This window comes from Mastigoproctus giganteus, chromosome 5 (genome assembly GCF_048544385.1).
Source record: "Mastigoproctus giganteus isolate SK-2022 chromosome 5, ASM4854438v1, whole genome shotgun sequence".
In the NCBI taxonomy this organism is placed as follows: Eukaryota; Metazoa; Arthropoda; class Arachnida; order Uropygi; family Thelyphonidae; genus Mastigoproctus; species Mastigoproctus giganteus.
In genome coordinates, this window is record NC_143579.1 from 83427509 (window position 1) to 83450584 (window position 23076).

General features: G+C 42.8%; 1 protein-coding gene across 1 annotated transcript in view; it reads left to right on the forward strand.

The window, feature by feature from the left end:
* The window catches only part of LOC150085527 (glutamate receptor 1-like), a 372789-nt gene that overhangs the window by 309462 nt on the left and 40251 nt on the right, over window positions 1-23076 (forward strand). The gene's annotated exons all lie outside the window — the stretch shown is intronic.

Here is a 23076-nt window from a genome sequence, read left to right on the forward strand (position 1 = left end):
TCTTTGATGAAACCAATAAAAAAGTTGTTCATATGATTGGTGTGAACGAAGAAACACTGAATCTTGGTCAATTCACGATTGTCTTCTCTCAGTATCCTGAAATGAATCTTTGTTTTATGGCTCTGAACAGTTCTATCGTACTGATCCCGGTCTTCTTATGCTATGTCCAGAAAGTAAAGTTGAGTCGAGTGTTTGTGTGTTGTCTGTCTCCGTAATGGATGCTCAGGAACTCATCTGATAGGAATGCTATATCTGTGAACGTCGTTACAGATCACGAGCTACAGTAGCAACATCAAAGATGAACTTTTAATATCAATAGGAGGCCGTCATCAGGTGGTGAATGATGAGATCCCTGCCGTCTTACGGAACATCACAGCAAATGGCAGACTGCTTAGATATCATTTGACTCCGAACTTAAATTCATTTATTTTTATAATAATCCTCTCAAGTAAGATTAATAAAGCAATGAAGCCAAGTTGCGCTTGATGCTGTTTATGTTAATCTTTGTACATCTCTGTGTTTTCTTCTTTAAATTTGCTTCAATTGGCAAAGGTCGTTACGTTCAAAGACTCCACGATTTCATTTAAGAAATCATTGTCACTTATTCCTTAAAATATAAAATATTAAGCAAGCTACTTAAAACCAGTTATAGAATTCTTCTGTTACTAGATGCAATAGGGCGACAACTTAAGTCAAAATTTAATTAATGACATTTTAACCTAGTCATGTGATTGAACTTCCCACCTTCACTCGTGTAAAATTCTTAAAATGGATTTCTGTTCAACAAAACACAGGAGGGGGCTCCTATAAACCGACGCCCGTTATTTTTACACTCATTTTCGACTCGCGTGCGATGGCGCCATTGCACCACGCGATAATAGGGCAGCGAAAGCTTTATAACGTATACATTAAAAGTTTTCATCTCCCGCTTGTTATCTGTATACACAAAAATTATTCCTGTTAGCTATTCATCAAGCAGAGCTCTATAAATTACTGTTATTGCGGAGAAAGAAAGCATCACGTGAGAATTTAGGGCCCGGTAAGAACAGGACATCAATGGATCTTTTTTTTCTTTTTCTGGAGAAGACTGGTACGTTGTCATTAGAGGAAGGTAAAAGCATCTTAAAGATTGATCAGACAAGAATAGAGATTGGAAATACGCGTTGCAATCCTTTTCATTTACTCCACACGGCTATGACATTATCATAAACATCTGCATTGATCACCGGCGTGTGCCAATTTATTTTTAACCCTCATTTCCACCCAACTCCTTTCCCTCCCTTCCTCCCTCTCTCTCCACCCAACAAATGCGCGTAACATAATCAGAATAAGATGCGAGAATGGTATTTTCTTATTAAAATCGTGGCTCTTTGACAGAGTCGAGTAAAGCCTGGGATTGCTAATGCTAGAATTGTGAGCCAGTATTAGCCCTTCTCCGTTGTCATGACTTCTGCTGTCACTGCTGGTTCTGGCCATCATTAACCTTCCTCGCTGTGATGAATCTGAAAAGACGCGGATGACGAGCGGAAGTAGGCTATTCCTACTTATCTATTCATTTCCCGAGCAGTCGACAGAGGCCTCACAATACTCAGTGACCTGCCGCCCTGTGACAGCTAGAGAGCAAGCGAGGTAAGTAAATAAAGGTCTAAAACTGGAATCTCGCCGCCCCTTTGCGTTCTATCACATCCAGGAATTCAAAAAGGCCAATTTTAATCGATAAATTAAAAATCGTTAAGCCAGATGAACTAATTCTTCTTCATTTTATACAGTTCCCTTCAGACCCGTTTCAAAGAAGAGCATTCTTTTTTAAGTCACCAAAGGATAGCTACAGATGAATTGAGGGACTTTGTTGAGACCAAGAATCCAGCAATTAAAGCGCAATCAGCGAGACTTAAGTTAACTCGAGTTAGCTTTAGCGTACGTTGTTTAATGAATGTACATTTAAAACATCCCAACGGTTAAAAATACCGCGTGACAGTAACAAGAGAGTTAAAATCGAGTGACTTTCTGTAGCTGCATGCTAATGAGATCACCCACTTTGTCCCAACTTACTGCGTCAGCATAATTTTTGTTATCGATTTCCAATAATCTGTTTTTATCTCTCTGCTAACGTGGCAGGTTTAAAAAAAAGTGTGGGATTGTGGTGGACAGACGCTAAAGAAAAGCTTACATCAGTTAATGAAAATTATTAATCGATTTTCAAACGTGGCAGAGCTTTTGGCTCGAATTGCGTCATTTTCTGGCCGATGGTAGTTTGGTGCTAATTTTTTATCCATTAAGGATTTTAATGGTTTGCGTTCTGATTATGATAGTATATCGCGCTTGGATGGATTATCTTCCTTTTAATGGAGCGGCTGCTATCTTTACTAATATTTTGGACTATCGGAAACTGTTTCCTCCTCCCACCACCTCTATGTTTGAAAACAGATTTTTATACCTTGGAATTGTTTGGAATTGAGTTTTCATTTAATAATTTTCCAGTTGTGAATTTCTTAACTTAAGTTTCTTCGTTTTTCAATTATTTTTCCTGATTTTTTTTTTTCAATTTTCTCATTTTTTATAGTTTTTGTATTTTTATTTTTTAGTTTTCCAATTTCTCCTCTTATGACTTTTTTCTAAATTTCAATTTGACCGATTTTTTTGTATTTTTAATTTCCTTAGTTTTCCAGTTTATTCATGTTTTTTTTTTTTTTCAATGTTTTATTATTTTTTCTTCTAATTTCCCCATGTTTATAATTTATTTTTGTTCCATCTCTGTTCCTAATTTCCTCGTTTTTATAATATTTTTCCTTATTCATTTGTTTTTCCAATTTTTTCTTATTCATTTATTTTTCCAATATTTCCTTATTCATTTGTTTTTCCTTATTCATTTATTTTTCCACTTTTTCCTTATTTATTTTTCCAATTTTTCCTTATTCATTTTCCAATTTTTTCTTATTCCTTTGTTTTTCCAAGTTTTCCTTATTTATTTTTCCAAGTTTTCCTTATTCATTTATTTTTCCAAGTTTTCCTTATTCATTTATTTTCCCAATTTTTCTTTTTATTCTAATTTCCTCATTTTTTATTATTTTATCTTTATTTTCTCCTTTTTTTGTTCCAGTTTCTTCATTTATGATATTTTGTCTTCAGTTTCTTCCAATTTTCTTCTCATTTAATTATTTTTTTCCCGAATTTTCGCACTCATTTTCATTTTCCTCAACTTCCTAATTTCTTAATTTTCCCTATTTCTTCTAAATTTTCCTAATTTTATACCCTTCATTTTTTTTTCAAATTTTTCCATTTATTTTTCACGCTTTCCAATAATTAAAACTGTTTCCAACTATTTATAATCCATTCAAATCGGGCTCACGAGGCGTTTTATATCACTTGTTGAAGATACTTCTGGATGCTCCCGCAATCTCGAATTATATCTGAACTCAGTTAAGGATGTATCCACCTCAAAGAACAACCCTTAGTCTCTAAATGATTAGAAAAATTATCTAACAAAAAACACCCCACAAAGTGCCTTATTCATTGAGCACCCAAACATTAGAAAGCGAGCGTCTTAATTCAAATCTGTTTTCTTACAAGACACTTTACTCGAATGAAGACGCTTTAAATACGATAACCGATCGCGTTCGTCTTCTACGAGAGAAATGCGCGCATATTTATCTGTTCCGCAGATGTCGCCATCCCCCTCAGCAGTGGTCCATCACCGCTTCATTCATTGTGGCTTTAATTGTAGACCGCCCACGGATGGTCGTAGCTAGTTCATTATATCCTCACTCGGTGGCACCTATCAGTTTTCCCCGCAAACTGCTGGCTGGCAACAGGCTAATTAATCACTGAACTTCACTGGGGAGCTTCAACGACCTGACAAGAAAGAATCAAATTAGCTTACAGTCCCTATTGGAGACCGATATCTGGGAAGAGATGGCCAAACAGTGAACGGTTCACCAGGCGAATGAACATCAGTCAGTGTCAGATGAAACGGTCTGTACACATACATTTCAGTGACGTCATCCTTTTCCTTCTAGGTACACTAATCAATTTAAATTGCTCGTCGATGGATCTAAGAACGCGCGAGCTGTGGATGTAAATAGATGCTTTCCTAGAATTCACAGATTGATCATCGCTGGGCGTTTTTTTTTTTGTCTCGATTAAAAGATTTAACGTATTTTTTGGTGAAACAATGCGTTCTTCACTTGATTTGGAATGTACAGATAACAGGGGTTAAAATGAAATCCGTTTCAAAGGGAAGAGATCGCGCCAGTGGAATCCAACCAAAATTACGTTTTCTGTCTAGACGGGGACTGATATTTATTTGAGATCTTAATGTCTGTGTGGTGTCTGTTATCGGAATGAAACACGGAACTTACCCAGTGGAAAATCCCAGTCAGCCCTTCACTTTCTCCATTTGGCACGCACAAGTCGTTACCGACTAACCTGTGGAGACCCCGTGGCGCCATCCTCTGTGTATTTATGTTCATAGTACATCAGATTCGGAAGCGAGCTTGTCGCTCCACGACAAAATGATTGAGGTATTTGTCATTGGGGCGTGGTATTTATACATCATTGTTTCCGTATATGGCGAAATTTTTCTACCATTAACCCTTTGATTATCAACGTTCTTTTCAACCTATCGAACTTGGCCGTTAGTATTTTAATGCGATCTTCTTTATGATGCATAACAGAAAAAACCCGACTTGAATCCCATGATGGAACTTAGTGGATCTGTTGAAGTGGGAATGAGTTAGATAAAATAACTGATGCTCTTATTATTGTTTATATACTAATCAATTATTATAATTTATAAGAGTGATAACAATAAATTGGATAATCAATTATATTAACCGGTGATTAATAAGAGCAGTAATATAATAATGTAGTAATTTATTTGATGTATTTTTTGGGCATTGAATATGTGACTTTTATTTTAAATTTAGATTTGATTACGCGCCACCAGGATGCGTCGACTGGAAGTTATTTTCGGTTGATGTACGAGCATCGGTCAACAGATGGTAGATTTATAAAATATTTTAACAAGCAACTCCATTCCGTAAATTAACTCCCGACTGTCACCTGGATTTTATGTCAAGACAATCAACCCTTTCTAATTTGACATTTTTTTTCTGGTTTTTGTCCTAAACCTCATCGATTAAGGTATGAAGTACTGTTCTTATTTGATATCTACAATGCTTTCGAAAGAGTTAATCATGCTGTACTACTCAACCAATTTCGTTCTTATGGAATCCTCCCACCACTTTCTAATACTCGCATCATCCCATGAATGATGCGAAGAATTTTTATGGGCTTTTTTTCCATAGAATGGCTGAGTTGGTCGTCTTGGGCGAAGGCTGTGTGGTTTTTCCTCCCGGAAACTTGAGGATACTACACCTTGTATACTGTCCAGCAAATTAACCACACCACACTCGTGTAATTGTCTTTGTTTCTGCAATCTATATTAAGTCTACGTATGTTGTGATGTTTTTACCACGAAGAGATCTTTGTTTAATTGATATCTATTTCCAAGTTCCATATGTATAAAAGAGTATTTGGGAGAAGAGTAATAATCATCCTGGCGATTAATTTTATAATAGTGTCTTGATTAACATGTTTCCAAGCGATCTGCAAGGTTTAAAATAATTTTTGTGAATATAGGCAGATTGTATAGTTTAGATGAGCCCATAAAAGCTCTATTGGGTTTAAATCATGCGATTGGGATGGCGACATCATAATGTGCGATACCCACTTCTGTTGTTTAGTTGCTAGAAATTCCCTACACAGCTTAGAGCTGTGTTTCGTGTCAGTGTCTTGTTGTTGTATAACATTACTTCCACCAAGTCGAAGTCCAAAGGATACTGCATTATGTTCAAGAATGGTTTCATAATTTTTTCTTAAAATTCTTTCTATTCTGACGATGTTACACACTCCATGACAACAAAAGAAACCCAAGATCATGATGGAACCACCATCGTATTTGACTGTAGGCAATAAACAATGTGGCACCATGTTTGATTCAGTTGGTCGCTTCACGTAAACTCTACGCTTGGATCCAAAAGTTTTTCAAATTTGGCTTCATCCATGAACAATACGCTTTTCCGCCCTGCAATTGTCCAATGTTAATGCCTGGTAGCCCAAGCCAACTGCTTCTTTTGATTTTCAGGCTATATGTTCTGCTCAAGACCATTTTAGTTCTTTAGTTTTGATAAGAATGTCCTTTTTTGTGTTGGCCACCTAATCCATGTCTTTCTCTTCTTATCCAACAGTCTGATTCCTAATATAATTCCTTCCATTCTTCGCTGTATAGTTCTCAGTTTTGCATTCCTTTGGTGAGTGTCCAAGTTTCCCTTCCATAAGTCATGGTAGGGAGTATACATTGGTTCATTATTTTACGTTTCAGACAAATTGGGATATTGCTCTTCAGTATGTGACTATACAGGGTGTCTCAAAAATTTTGGTACAAACGTTTAGGGGAGATAGGTAACATCTAAAGGAATGTGAATCGCATAGGAACCCATAACAGGAAACGTCACGGGAAAGTAGTAGCAGAGGCACAAGAAGCAGAAATGACACAAGACAGTAATTAGTGGAAAACATTTATTTGACATAATATTAACAATGGAGTACGAGATGGATGCATTTCATGATGTTACGACAGATGCTCGAAGGTTCCACCATGAGACGCGATGCATGTAAAAGTGTAAAGTGTGTTTAGGGTCTAACGGCACCATGGGTTTCCCCCATCTCCGTGTAGTCTACATTGTCGTGTGTTACAGAACACTGTAAAGGCCAGAGATTTAAAAGTGTATGGATATTGTTGGATGTAGTGTCGTGTACCGTTGTTCATCTGGCCATTTAGCCGCTGGACCCCTACTGAGGCCCAACGTTGCCCACACTTAGCCCCGTGGAGGCAAGCCAGGTACACCAGTATTTTTAAATAAGTACTCTGGCAGGTCCTGCCACCTAATTTCCTAGGATTTCAGTGGCTAGAACCCGAAGGAAAAAAAAAAAAAAATGGGGGGGTGCGCTAGAGTTTGGGTCAGGCCAAAGGAGTTTTAAGTTATACAGTGTTGGAATTAAGAATTTTGGGTGTAGGGCTAGGATAATTTTGACATGGGATGAACGCTAGTTGGAAAGCTAGAGGGGGAGGGGAGACTAAAGACTGGGGGGGTGAGAGACAGAAGTATAGGGTCGATAGAGTAGATGACCCCAAAATCAGTGAGGCAAGCCCATGCCACACCAGAAGGAAAGAGGGGGCGGCGGGGAGGAGACAAGGGAACCTTCACCTCCTCCCTGCCAGGCAGGGGAGAAACAGGGCCGTGCAAGGGAGCACGGGTTCAGGATCGCCACATGGCATTGGCAGCAATGCTGCGTGAAGTCATAGTTGGCAGAGTCCGGTCCGAGAAGGTCAAATTCAAGTAGTGCAAACCTGGGACAGACAGGTCCCATCCAGGTGGTGAAGTCATTTCAGTATTGAGTTAACTTGGTGGGAGGCGAAGCCGGTAGATGTTGGTGTTGTTGAGACTGCATTGTAAAGGCACAAATTATTGTGCAGGTTGAAAGTCTTCACGGGGATTTCAGTATGCTGAAGCCAGTAGAGGTCTTGACACATGGCTGATTAGGCCGTTTCATTGTCTGGTTGGGTCTGATTCTGTGGTTGTGGTAGGGTTTTCCGCCTCGTGAAGAGGCCCTGAGCAAAGTTCGAAAAGGCTGTGTAGGTATGGTGGTCTTCCAGGAGATGTTGCTCCTGATCTCTCGGGATGAAATGAATTTGTGTGATGAGAGAAGATCTGAGGTCATCATATAGTAGGCAGTCATGCATCAAGTGGTCCCAGGTTTCCTGGGCACCACAAGTGCAAAGGGGGTTGTCGGAAAGTCCAAGAAGGTTCAGTTTGCTGCGAAAGGCACCATGCCCTGTTAGGAGGTATGTGGTTAGAAGGCCTGGGGAGAACCAGGATGGTGATTTGAGATATATTTTGCATATGTCCGGTATAAATTTGCGGGTGATGGCCCCTTTGGTGGATTCAGATCATCTAGCTTGCCAGATCTGTTGTAAGTAGGTTAGGAGTCTGCTTTTTTCACTGGAATAAGTGTTAGCAGGATCCGTGGTAAAATTAATAAAGGTGGTAGACTTTCCTCTGCTGAGCTGATACAGCATCCCCACATGGGCCACCTCAAGGTCTAGGGGCAGTACACCGGCGAGGACCTGTAGAGCGTGCGTGCTGGAGGTGCAACATGCTCTGGTTATCGTAAGGAGAATTGGCCGTTGAATGATGTTCAGGTTTCTTCGTCCTACCACAGTGGAGGCTTTGGGGAACCATATGCCAGAACCGTAGGTGATAGCTGGTATGAATATAGCTTTATACAGTAAGGCTAGAGTGCGTTTTTTGAGCCCCCAATCTCGGCGGGTCACCCTGGCAACCAGTGCAATGTAGTTTCTTATTTTCTTCTGTAGATAGTTGATGTGGGAGAAATGTTAGTTTGCTGTCGATGATAATGCCTAGGAGTTTCAGCTGAGTAACAAGCTTGATGGTTGTGCCCTGTATCTTGATTTGACGTGGCCTCCGCGGATCAAGATAGCCCTTCAGGAGAATGGATTGGGTTTTTGTGGATGAGATGCTCAGATGGTTTTTCCGGACCCACTCTTGCAGGGTGGTAAGAGCTCTGTTGGCAGATACTTCAAGTTGAGCCCTGGAGTCCCCTGCCAGGATCAAGGAGAGATCATCAGCATATGCCAAGGTCTGGACATCGCCTAAGTCAGTACTGAGAAGCTCGTCAAGTACAGAGTTCCAGAAAAGTGGGCCCAGGACAGAGCCCTGAGGGCAACCTCGGTGGACACGACGTTCCACACTGGAGAAGGGAGCCTGAACCACAATGCTCCTGTTACTGAGATAGCTGGCAATACAGTTGTAAAGATTTCCTGGAAGCTCAGCACGTCTCAGCCGTCCGAGGACGCTAGGCCACCATAAGGTGTCGAACGCCCCAGCAAAGTCGATCGAGATGACGAGGAGGTACTTCTGGGTGCAGTTCCTGGCAGCATTTGTAATGGTCTCCAGTGCATCGACCGTCGACATGCCCGGTTTGAATCCAAATTGATTTCGTGCTGGTAGCTGTTCAGTATTGTAGTGGTTTTCCAGTCTGTCTAAGGAGTTGCTGAAAGACCTTACTCAGCACAGAAAGGAGAGCAATAGGTCTGTAAGAGTCAGGGCGATCGTGCGGTTTAGTTGGATTTTTGAGTATGAGCCGAATGGATGCAGTTTTCCAATCAGTTGGGAACCATCCCTTTAGCAGGCAATAGTTGAAGAGGTTTAGCAGGGTTTCTGGAGCGAATTCGGCAACTTTTTTAATTATTTCGGGCTCGAGCATGTCCAGGCCTGGTGACTTGTTATTTTTCAGTCTCCCAACGGCCATAGAGAGATCCTCGACGTTGAAAGGCTCTTCCACGAGTGTTCAGTTATAGTTGCTATTGTCGAGGCAAAGCTGCTGTTGTTCTGGTGAGTTGTCATCTGGTGGCTGTTTGAAAGAGTGATCAAGTATGTTTGAAATTGAATGCTGCCAGGTGGAGGTCATGTGGCCTTGTGGGGTGATTGTGGAGCGAATAACTTCACCTCTTGACAGTTTATTTGTTGTTACCTTGAACACGACACCCCAGGGGTCAGAGTTACCAACTGTTGATACCAAGTGCTCCCAGGACAGTCTTTTACGCTGCCTGATCATCGCGTTGTAGGCGTTTCGAGTTTCTCTGTACTCCTGCCGGAGGTATTCAATTTCTGCCGGGGAATGCACGCCTCGTTTGGTTTACTTCACGTCTGAGGGCCTGAAGCTCCTCTGACCACCAGGGGACCGCCCCAAGGATGGGATTTTTCCGTTTTATTGCTGTATTTGCAGCGTTCGTAATTATGTCCGTGACCTTGCGCTGATGGGAGTCTGAACTTGCACATTCTCGGTTTGTAAGTGATGCATGCATGATACTGACGTAGCATGGATTGGCGGACACGGTCGAACATACCTGGAGTTTCTTTGACAGTAGCAGCAGGCAGACGAGTCTCGCCACGAGATCCATTTCCGTCTCCACGGGCGATTCATACACGATAGATTTGAGGGGCCTCCACAGAAAGAAATCAAGGCTCGATAAAACAGGTGAGCGTGGGGACCAGGCAACGGGTCCACCACAGTCAATCCATCGACGCCAAAAACGCTTGTTCAAATGGTCACGAACACACCTTCCATAATGGGCAGGCGCCCCGTCATGTTGAAACCAAATGTTGCGTCTCACATTTGCTGGAACAGCGTCAAGTAACCCTAGTAGAACTTGTTCAAGAAAGATCCGATATTTAGCGAAGTTCATATGGGATGGTAACAGGTAGGGGTCGACTAAGCAGTCACCGACCATACCTACCCACACATTTATTGCCAAGCGATGTTGTGCCACAGTTGTGCCGCTCACGAGCATTGTGCTGATTGAATAAGCCTCATCCGTGACCAAAACAGGCTGGAAAATTCAAATCTTGAACACTTTCTTGGAGAAACCACTGCGCAAAAGCCATACGTGCAGGATGATCTTGGGGAAGCAGTAACTGAACCCTTTGGAGATGAAAGGGGTGTAAGGAATCGTCGTGCCAGACACGCTGTACACTGCAACGAGACACTCCTAAGGCAGAGGCAACGGTACGTGTGCTGATAATAAGATTATTCTGGACGGCATTCAACACACTTTCTTCCATGACGGGAGTTCGCGTCGAACGTGGTCTGCCCACACTACTCCTGTTACTTCTAAATGACCCATAATCGCACAAATTTTGATGCACACTCGCAAACAAACGGTTGTCCGGTACACGTCTGTCTGTGAAGCGTTCTCCATAAATTCGTTGAGTGGCTCGTCCATTGCCCTCTGCTAATCCATACACTAGCTGCATGTCTGCCAGCTCCCAGTTCGTATATCGATGCATGCTCTTCGTGCGGCGACTACTGCTTGAATGAGTAAACCAGAAATTTTCCCTCTCGCGAACTGATGAACAGCTCCGTGTACCGACTTATGGTGACGTTTCCGGTTATGGGTTCCTATGCGATTCACATTCCTTTAGATGTAACCTAGCTCCCCTAAACGTTTGTACCAATATTTTTGAGACACCCTGTATTTCCTGAATGCTATCCATCCAAAATTTATTCTTCTCTTGACTTCCAGCCATTTATCATTATTACAGCTAATAACTTGTCCCAGATAAGTATATGACTCCACCTTTTCAATTACTGCTCCTTCAATCATTATTTCCCTTTCCTTGGCATACTTGTTCATCATTTCTTTTGTTTTAGCCATATTTATCTTGAGACTAAAATCCTTACTAACTCTGCATAACTGATTAAAATTTTTCTCTAATTCTTGGGGATCGTGGCCTATGACCACAATGTCATCTGTACTCTCTATTCACATTGACTCCTTTCTGCGACCAGTCTAATCTTCTGAAAGCTTCCTCAAGGGTAGCAGTAAACAGCTTCAGAGATATTGTGTCTCCTTGTCGAACTCCTTTCTCGATTTTAAATTTGCTACTGTCTTTGTCTAGTCTAATAAAGGGAGGTAGCGTTCTCATGTATTTTCTTCAAAATCATAATATATGGGGTATCTATGTCTGAAACATTGCCTTATGCTGTATGGAGTCAAATGCCTTTTCATAATCCACAAATGCCAGGCATAATGGTGTTTTATATTCATTTGCTTTCTCCATTAGCTGTGATATTACGTGAAGGTGATCCATAGTTGAGAATCCTGTCCTAAAGCCAGCTTGCTCTTTCGGTTGATTCTCATCAAGTATTCTTTCTAATCTGTTAGTAATGACCCTTGTGAACAACTTGTAGATATGGGATAACAAGCTAATTGGTCTATAATTTCCAATTTCTGATTTATCTCCTTTCTTATGCAGCAAAACTATGATTGCATTATTACCTTAGGCGTCATGTTTTCTAATGCATTTTGTGAAGAGCCTTGCCAGTTTCTGTATCATGTCTCTTCCTCCCAATTTTAACAGCTCTACAGTAACTTCGTCTTCCCCCGGGGCTTTCTGATTCTTCATTTTCTTCAATGCATGTTCTACGTCATCAGGAAGGATATTGGGTATGTGTTGCTAATTTGTGGCAAATCTTCCCAACTGCTGGCATCATTCACTCGCTCCTAGTATAATTCGTACAGCTCTTACTCGTCGATTTATATTTTAAAACACGCTGCAAAATTTTCCACCACATTCAGTAGTTTCCTGCATATTTCTGGAATATTCTAGAATATTCTTGAAATTTCTTAAATATTATTTAAATGTTTTAGATTTTTATATATAAGAGAAAATATTGTAATAAAAATTGATAGTTTTATTAAATGCGTATAAAGTTTTAATCTTAGTAATTAAATGAAAGGAAGATAACTACTTTAACTAACTCTCCTTCCCCCCTCCATTCCTCAAACAGAAAACGACCTGTCAGAGAAAAATCACTATTTCTAGGAGATATTCTCTTAAGATAACCTCACGTGGGAAAAACAACTACCCTGTTCACATATACAGGGTCATTCACTACCAGTGCGACAAACTTGCAAGAGGTGTAGGGGGCACAAAGACGAATCGGAATCACATATCATTGCAGGGCCCGAAATGCCTTCGTCATGCGATAGAGGACGTTGAACGGGAGGTCGCGTGAACAGCGATCCCGCTAGAAGTCAGCATTTGCGAACCGGCTCCCGAGGCAGTAGGATGGACGAGTATTCAAACGTTGAACTGGCCGACATGCACCTCACGTATGGAGCTGCGGACTGTAACGGGCGCGCCGCTCTGCGCTTGTACCAGGAACGTTTCCCGCACAAGCGTGCTCCTCATCATACGATTTTCGCACGTGTGCACAGAAGGTTACGTGAGACTGGTTGTTTCACGAGAGGTACCATGAATCGAGAGCGAACGACGAGGACGCCAGACAATGAGGAGAATGTCCTACGTCTTGCAAAAGACAGTACGAGTACTCGAGCGATAGGCCAACGATTGGGTATTTCCCAATCCACTGTATGGAGGATACTGTCAACCAACCAAATGAGTTCATACCATCTGCAACGAAACCAATCATTGGAGCCTGCGGATTATCCACTCCGGAGGACTTTTGCTACTTGGTTTCTTCAACAGAAATGGTTCGCAAATGCTGACTTCCAGCAGGATCGCTATTCACATGACCTCCCGTTCAACGTCCTCTACCGCATGATGAAGGCATTTCGGACCCTGCAATGCTATGCGAGTCCGATTCGTCTTTGTGTCCCCTACACCTCCTGCAAGTTTGTCGCACTGGTAGTGAATCACCCTGTATACACGCACGCACAAGGACAGCTTAAGATCTTATATGTAGTACACTGTGCTGCCACTTTATTAGGTACACCTACCTAGTACCATGTTGAGCCTTCAAAACAGCCTGAATTCGTCAAGGCATGGATTGAACAAGATGCTGAAAACGTTGTGCAGGAATGGAGTTCAAACGATGCAGACATGGGTGTGTCACGCAGTTCCTTGAGATTCGACGGAGGTGTAGGCCTGCAGCGAACAGCCCTTTCCAGCTCATCCCAAAGATGTTCAATAGGATTGAGATCCGCGAACTGAGCGAGCCACTACAGCAAAAAAAAGTCATTATCATGTTCTTGGAACCATTCCATGATTCAGGCTTTGTGCACCGGCACATTATCCTGCTGGAAGTAACCATCCGACTGAGGATAAACTGTCAAAATGAACGGATGCATTTGGTCAGCAACGATGTTTAGGTAAGATGTGGCATTCAGACTTTAATCTATGGGTATCAGTGGACCCAACATGTGCCAAGAGAACATTCTCCACACCATAACACTGTCCCCCACCACCTTGCACAGTAGTCGTCAGACATGACGGGTCCATGAATTCATGTCGTTTTCGCCAAATTCTCAGCCCTCCATCAACATGATTCACCAGGAACTTCGACTTGTCAGACCAAGAACTGTTTTCCAATCCTCGATAGTCCAGTGATGGTGTTGTTGTGCCCACAGGAGGTGTGCTCTCTTGTTCTTCATTGATAACAAAGGTATGCGATGTGACTGTTGTAGCCCATGCGCGACTAGTAGTCCGTTGCGATATTTTGTTCTTGCTTGCACAATTCTAGCCATCCTCCTCTGACCTCTCTCATCAACAAGCGATTTTCTTCCACATGAGTTCCGCTGAGAGGATGTTTTCAGTTCGTTACACCATTCTCGATACATCCTTGAAACTGTTGTGCGTGAAAAGTTCAGGAGAACTGCCGTTTCAGAGATGCTTTGTCCAGCACGTCTTGCACCTACTACCATGCCACGTTCGAAGTGATGCCACGTTCCAGTAGATCACTCCTCTTCCCCATTCTTGCTACTGTTTGTACGCTTAACTGATACTAGAAAGTTGTTCTGCTGAATTTATATCCACAACTGTGGTCACGTGACTTGCAACGTTGTGTGACAAACCATTTGTGTGCACAGCAGGGGTGTACTTAATAAAGTGGCAGCGCCGTGTATATAGAGTATGCTGTACCTTATTAGCCTTAAATACAAACAGGTGTGTTGAAAGGAAGCAATAAGCATCTGCGTTTATCGGTGTAATAATAATGGTTAATTTGCAAATTACATAAAAAGAAGTTTGACTCAATAGTACGACAAATGGCCTTTATTTGATACATTGGTAAGCAATGAAGATTTATTATTTTTCAGTCAGCAGTTATAAGAAAATTTGGTGCAAAACCAAGTTTTAAATTCATTCTCTCAGTTCTATAGCTTGACCAGCTACCCATCGTGCCAACTGCTGAAATTGCCAAAGCGAAAACGCTTTGAGTATACACTGTCTTACCCAAATTATTCGGTAAACTTCTGACTGCAGTAAATTGTGTACAATGTACATAAGGGTGGTCAATGGTTAACCAAATTACGTCCCAGGCATTTATGCCGATTAATCAGCGTACAAAAAGAGTTAGAGTTTCAGAGAGAGAAATTTAATCTCATGCTGGGAAAATATCTGAGAGTGCTATTGCCCATAAATTAAACATTACCAAGTTGTCAGCTGGAAGAATATTGAAGAGTTGGAAGTCCAGTCCAAAATGAACTCAAAAAACGACCAGCTAGGCCTAAAATATTGGTGTACCGGTGCCTACGACCTTGAGTTGCTGGATATCTCATCTTCCACCACACCCTAATCTGAGTTTGGAGCGGCCACGGGCAACCTTTCAGAACCACCAACCATCTACCAGAAGTTAGCACGGATTAGTCTTCCACAGCCATTTAAACGGCCAAGGGTGAGTGAGCACGATATTATTTTAGAATAAATACATTTTGTTCCTTACTAAAAGTGCACAGTTCTAGTAGGACAGAGTATCACATACAAGTTTCATGGATTTATTTAAATACGCTAGGATCTTAAACTAACAAAAAGAGTTCCCTAACTGAGGAGGTCGTGTAATTTCTCTTATCAGCATGCCAACCTCCTCGAAATCTCTTGACTAATCATTTCTACCATTCTCTTTAATGTAAGATAAAACTAGCGGTACTGGAAAGTGTGATAATGGGAAACTGGACCTTGAGTTCGGAGTGTATGCTGTGACATTTAACGCACCCTTCCCTAGCTAACACTTTCGGAGCACAACACGCGTCTGTGTCCCTTCTTTATGTGCACTTCTTGTTTCGTTCACAACATGTGAGGACAGCTTCTATAATTATGTACAAGTTCACGTCACGGCTGTCACATCATCGTCCTTAATTACGTGACCATCCACTCCAAGGTGCTAACTGTAACCTGTTCTGACTAATGGATGGATTCGCTTCCTGACAGGAAATGCAGCGCGGAAGAAAGTTAAATGACAGCTGTGCGTCACTCGAGTTTAGAAAAAGCTGTCACTTTGTCCCTGCAAAGGAAGTTAATGAACGTCTTCGGCCTTTTGCAGAAAAGTGATGTCAGAAAGTCGGAGAAATCTCTGGGCACCCCACGTCACCGGTTGCTTTTAAAAGGAAAGAACAGTGGTCCCTCAACTGATGGGTAATCCGTTTTATTTTTCGGGCAACATTTGAATAACTCGCCGCGTGAAGTTGTTTGTAGCCACGTGGACATGTCAGTGTTTGCAGACTGCGGAAAATTAAATCGCAAATAAGACGAAGAAGATAATGAACGCGTTTTAAACTGGCATCGAGTTTAAAGGTGCTTATTTGCCACGAGAACTTAACTCTCATTCTGGACTAGCCAACCCAAAACCGCGCAGTCAACACTTACAAACCGAAATCAATTTAAGGCGCTCTGATATTTTGGCAAGTAGCGTATATTGCCACATTGCTGCAAAAGTCTAATGAAGAGATTAAGGAGGAAATTGAATTATGTAGAATAACTTCGGAAAATTTCTCCTCGTTATTCTGTAGTTTTTCGTTTACAGCAGTTCCTGTGATGGACTAAGGAGATGTGTGTTTCTGGATGCCAAACACAAACGCTAACGAAGATAGTGGCAGGGAATGAACTTGGGGGGAGGGAAGGCGGAAAGAGCGTGAGAAGAACAGCAGGAAGTCCTTTTGTATCAGCGTGACTTCATTATTTTCGGATAGCATGAACGTAGAGCGAGCTTACCGCCCGGCTTGTTTCTGGCGTTTCGTAATCCATTAGTGCGCCATTTGTAGCAAGGCGTTCCTGGAGTTTCCATATTCAGCACTCCATGATGCATGGTTGTGAGTTGCTCCTTTCAAATTTATCACCGTCACTTGTCTACGGTAAATCAGATTATCCCGTAGTGTAATTGGGCACACTGCGAGGATACTGTTGCACTTGGCTTGATGAGATTCCAATCGGATTTGATGCTCCATTCGTCAGCGTCATGGTCTGAATCTGCTGTGGAGTGGGAATAAAAGCGTTTTCGAGGAAATTCACGGAACAAGTAAGATGCTTTCATTTTCCCCTTATTTCTCCAACTCACCTGGTTTTTCCCCACTGCCTCCCTGTTTGTCAGAAATGGCCGCGGTCCACCGAACGCACCTAGACTGACCTTGTCATCCATCTCATTCATTCATCAAATATGGTTTCCTAATACGGATCTGCCCTTGGGCCAATCTCCTAATGGCAGACTTTTTTAAGGCTCTGACCAGCTCAATTACTCGTAGCTGAAATATGGTTGTACTTTGGCTAAGAGTACTAGAATTAACGCGTGTCCTTTAGCACGAGCAAGCACATGCTCTCCCCCTCATTCAGAAACAGTCGAGTGACATCAAAAATACTTAACGAATTGATTTGCCGTCTTTATCGAGTGTTGGCCGATATAAATTACTTAAAATTAACCGAAAGCAGCGAAGCATACCCGTTCAATTTCTTCTACAACACTGTCTATTTTTTACTTACTGGTTGAAGTTAAAGCGCTTGCCATCAGTGGTTTGCAACTTGTCACTTTTTCAAGAGTTCTGAGTCCGAATTTCGTCGGAGATTGGAGGAATTCTTAAAGGTCTTTTCATTTAGGGGCTGTAGTTAGCCGATCTCAGGCGGAAATAATAGACCTTGTCCTGTGAGTTATCGTGTAAATCCAGCCCTCACAATATGCAAATCACCTGTGAACACACCCTTGTACAAAGTGACGCACACATACGAAAAATAAAAACACTTCCCATTTTCATGCACATTAACAGGTGAGTTTGCCAAGAGTAGGACACGACAATGCAAGAGATTTCATTGAATACATGCTGTAATCAAACTTAACCTTTGATTCTTCCTAGAAGAAAAATAAAAACCCCTTAAAAGAATTTTAGAAAAACAGTGTCTTATATAACTTCTCCGAAGCATCATATATTTATATATATATAACCATCTTTAAAAAACAGCAAAAAATAGTGTAATTTAAAAACTGCTTTTTAAATTACACTATTTTAAATTAGTTTAATTAGACAACATAGATAATATTTACTACGTTTTAAAAGTTTATTAAAGTAATTTACGTTTCAGAGGTATGTGCATCTCCATCATCAGTGTGTAAAGTGTAAAGTGTGTTCGTGTCAAACGGCACCAGGGGTTTCCCCCATCTCCGCGTGGTTTTCTTTGTGGGTGTAACAGATCACTGTTAAGGCCAGAGATTTAAAACGTGTATGTGATTTGGAAGTATTGTGTTGTGTATCGTTGTTCCTCTGGCCATTTAGCCGCTAGACCCCTGCTGGGGCCCAACGTTGCCCACATTCAGCCCCGTGGAGGCAGACCAGGTACACCCAGGATAATTATTTACTCTGGCAGGCCCTGCCACCTAATTTCCTGAGATTTCAGTGGCTAGGGCCTAAAAAAAAAAAAAAAAAAAAAAAAAAAAAATAGTAATAATAAATAAAAATAATAATAATAACGCGATTTTAGGGGGTGGTTCGCTAATGAGGTTAAGTTTCGGAATTGATGCACGATTTGGCTGTTATAATTTGGAAGTTTAAGTTTTTGTCGTGTGGGGCGTACACTGTGATGTATAGAGAGAGAGAGTGGGGGAAAGACTGAAGACTGGAGGGGAAAGACAGAAGTATGAGGCCAATAGGGTAGACGACCCCAGATATCAGTGTGGCATGCCCATGCCGCACCAGGAGAAGTAAACGGGGGAGACGGGGGAGGGGACGGTCCCGGCCCCTCCCACCGCCAGGATATGGAGAGAAAGTGGGCCAGACTAGGTGTCCAACCCAGATCGCCAAAAGGCGAGGCAACAGCGTAGCTGCAGTCACAGTCATGGTTTTTGGATGTTCAGTTCAGAGTTGCTTCAGGTGGGTCACAGTCTTGGTTCAGTCTCACTTGTCTCGTGTTCATCTTATGGGATCAGGAAGAGGAGTGATGACTCTGGTCAGTTTGTAGTACTGCTTTGATGTCAATTCAGGTAGTCATATTCGTTGAGAGCATCAGTCCTGGCCATTTGCACCAGGTCATGAATGGAGAGTTATCTTTGTTGGTAATTTCTTCTGATCGGTTGTAGTCATGCGGTATGTTCATGCTGTAGTCTTGAATGTCTCCTCCTTGGTTAGTTTCAATGGAGTTCTTCTATTCAGATGTTTCCATATTGTTGCGGATAGCGATTTCTGTTCTCCTTCTGTTAAAGATGTCCTGGGCGTAGCGGCTGAACGCGGTGTACTCGTCTTCCGAATCCAGGAGGTGATGCTCATTGTCTTTTGGTACAAATTTTATACTGGTGATGAGTACTGATCTTTGTTCCTCATAGCATTCACATTTGTGCATGATATGTTGCCACGTCTCCATATTGCCACAGGTGCAAGTTGGGTCCTCGGTCAGTCCGAATGAATTCAGTTTTGCGTTAAAGGGCCCATGGCCCGTCAGGAGGAAGGTGGTGTTCAGTCCTGGGTAGAACCATTTGGGGGCTTTTGGATAGGTCTTGTCTACGTAGGGTATAAATTTCCGTGTGACTTCACCCTTGGTCGTCTCTTGCCATCTCCTCTGCCAAGTTTCTTTCAGGTGTTCCATGATTTTCTGTTTTTCCATTCGGTGGTTGTTTGTAGGGTCCAGTGTAAAAGTGTCAAACGTGGTCGGTGTTCCCTTTGCCAGGTAGTACATCAACCCACATCTCGCCACCTCCAGGTCCAGAGGGAGAGTTCCCGCCAGGACCTGCAACGCACAGGTACTCACCGTGTTACACGCCCTGGTGATGGTGAGGAGTATTTTTCGCTGTATTGTATCGAGGATTCTTTTATTTACTGCAGTTCTTGCTTTGACGTACCATATTGGGGCTCCATAAGTAATTGCTGGGACGAAAATTGCTTTATAGTAGAGGGATAATGTTCTTTTGTTTAGTCCCCAGTCTCTGCGTGTTACTCTGACTACTAGTGCTGCGTATTTTCTCAGCTTCTCCTTCAGATATAAGAAGTGTTGTTTAAAGGACAGGTTGGAATCTAGGATAATGCCTAGGTATTTCATCTGTTTTGCCAGTTTGATTGTGCTTCCCCTTACTTTTATCTGGGGCGGCCGTCTGATGTTGAGTGTTCCTCTCAGTAGAATTGAGTTCGTTTTGGTCGGGGAAATCTCCAGTGTATGCAGGTTTGCCCAGTCCTGGAGCACTTGCAGTGCATGGTTTGCACGGGCTTCTAACTGTGATCTAGAGCTCGCTGCCACCGTTAGGACGAGATCATCCGCGAAAGCTTGTGCGTTGACATCACCCAAGTCGAGTGCCAGGAATTCATCAAAAACAATGTTCCACAGGAGCGGCCCCAGGACAGATCCCTGCGGGCAGCCCCTGCGGACCGATCTTGTCAGGCTCCGGAACGGTGCCATTACCCTGATTTTTCTATCTGAGAGGTAGGATCTAATGCAATTATATAAATTCATGGGGATTTTTGCCTTGCGGAGTCTGCCCAGGACACTCGGCCACCAGAGGGTGTCGAACGCCCCAGAGAAGTCGACCGCAATTACCAGGAAGTACTTTTCATTACATTGTGCTGCGCTTTCTAGGAGGTTCCGAATTGCTTCAATCGTGGAGAGTCCGGGTTTGAACCCATATTGTCTGGGTGACTCTAGGTCAGCTTCTTTGTAGTGGCTGAGTATTCTTCGATGTAGTATTCTCTCCAGGAGTTTACTTAGTGTTGATAGCAGCGCTATAGGACGGTAAGAGTTTGGTTGTTCAGGTGGTTTAGTTGGGTTTTTCAGGATGAGCTTGAGATGTGCTGTTTTCCAGCTAGTTGGGAAATGGCCCACTCTGAGGCAGCAGTTGAATAGGTGCAGCAGGGGTTCCGGTATGTGCTCCACCGCCCTCTTAACGAGTTCTGGGTCCAAGAGGTCAGGGCCAGGGCATTTCTTGTTGCGCATTTGTGTTGCAGCTTCCTGCAGCTCATCCATGGTAATTGGCGGCTCCATCTGTTGGGTGTTATAGGTCTCGTTTGCCTGTATGATAGCTTGTTGGTCTTCCGTGAGTATATTCGGTGGGTCTTTTATAATGGTGTTCAAAATGTTGGCCACCGAGTCGTCCCATGTTGTGGTTGAGGGTGCGTTGCGGCGTTATAGTTGCTGTGGTTATTTCCCCCCTGGGGAGTTTATTTGTTGTGATCTTGTAGACCACTCCCCAGGGATTCTCATTACCTTTAGTTGAGACCAGTCGTTCCCAGGAGGACTTTTTACTTTTCTTTATACTCTCGGTATAAGTATTTCTCAGTACTGTATATTGGCGGCGCAGGTAAGTGACCTCAGCGGGTGGCCACGACCTCCGTGCTCTCTGATATTCCTTCCTTTTTTGTTGGACTAATCTCCTTTGTCGTTGCAGCTCTGGGGTCCACCAGGGCATGGTCTTGCTCGAAAGCGTTTTTCTTTTTATGGCAACTTCAGCTGCCTTGGTTATGATGTTTGTTATTATTTGTTGCAGTTCGTCTGGGTCCTCTCTTATTTCTTGGCCATACTGTCTGGTTTGCCCAATTCTATCATGTTGGGCTCTACTAATAAGCTGTTCTCGGTAGAGTTCCCAATTGGCTTTGGAGATTGCAAATCTGTTTAGCATCGTCCTTTCTGTTGCGATTCTTGCTGTGGTTCTCTGTATCCGGTAGGTGATGGTACGGTGATCCGACGTGGTCCAAGCATTTTGCACCGTCCAGTCGGTCACGTGGGAATCGATATTTCTTGTGATTAGGGTGATGTCAATGGTCGCCTCCCAAAGTGTATTACAGAAGGTTGGGAGGCAGAAAGGTTGATTTTTAACCGTCAATATTGAGTTAGCCAGGAACTCTTCCAGTCTTTGGCCGTTTCTGGTGCCTTGCCGGTCCGGCGTGGCGCTGTGCCAGACTGGGGATCGGCAGTTGACGTCGGCACCTATTATGATCCTCTGTCCTGCTAGGGTAGTTTGGACATCCTGGAGATATGTAATGGCGAAGTCAATCTCGACGCCAGGTCTGCAGTAGAGAGAGACTGCATATAGGTAGCCGACAGAGCTGATTATATGTGCACATGCTGCCCATGGCGTGCATAACTGTGGGATCTTGGTTACTGTTATTTCTGGGTTGCGGACTATAATTGCTGCCCACGGTGTATTTTCGTCACTCTGTACTATTTTAAACCTGAGCGGGTATCCCCTAACCTTCTTCATGTGAGTGTAGGGCTCTTGAATAAGGATGAGATCAGCATTGTCTTCTTCTGCTTTTAGGCATACTTGGGCGACCACTGCTTTCGCACGTTGCGCATTTATTTGGTGAATTTTTAGCACTCCATCGTTATATTTTTTACGTTGCGTACCCATAATCGGTTCTGAGTTGATATATACACTTGAACTTTTGATATGTCGGACATTTTGGATCTCTTATGGAATGCGTATGATCTAGCCTTAGTAGCTTGCAGTTGACGCATACAGGGTCTTTTGCTTTGTTTGGGCAGCTACTGAAGTTGTGCCCCTTTTCGGAGCAGTGGCCGCAGGTTGGTTCCATTTGATTACATGTGTGTGTCGTGTGCCCATATTTGCAGCACCTAAAACACTTTACTATAGCCACGTGTTCTCTGTACCTGTGGCTACTCCACTCTATATAAATTGATCGCTGTTCCCGAAGGACTTGCCAGGCCTCTGGGGCCAGCTCCACTACCCAGTTACAGTTTCCGCTGCTTCTGGCCCTTGTTTTATACTTGGGCATTACCATTAGCTTTTCATCCCTCTGTGGTAGTCCTCTCTGTAGGTTTTTCCTTTAGATTTCCCCGGTTAGAGTCTCGGGGGTGATGTCTTGGTCCACGTCAAATATTATGACAGATGGCCCTTTTCTTCTTAGGGTTTCCGCAGTAAGGCCCAAGGTTGGGATCTTTGCATTGGACATGATTATTTCCGCTTCTTCCCTGGTCTCCGTTTCTATTACAATCCCTGGGTTTCTTATTTTCCTTATAGCTTTAATTCGGGTAGCTTCGAGGTCTTTCCGCAGGTTTTCCATTACCACCTTCTTTATTTCTTCGCTTGTATGTTCATCTTGTCCTGTTGACTTTAGGATGACTATGTTGGGTGTTGGTAGGAGTGTTCTTCTCGAGGACACTCTTGCAGGTTTGGCAGCAGGTTCATTTATGTTTGCAGTGGTGGTTTTGCTCCTCAGCGCTTCTGAGAAGGTCGGGGCACGCTGTGGCATTTCTCTTGCCCCGCCTTGCA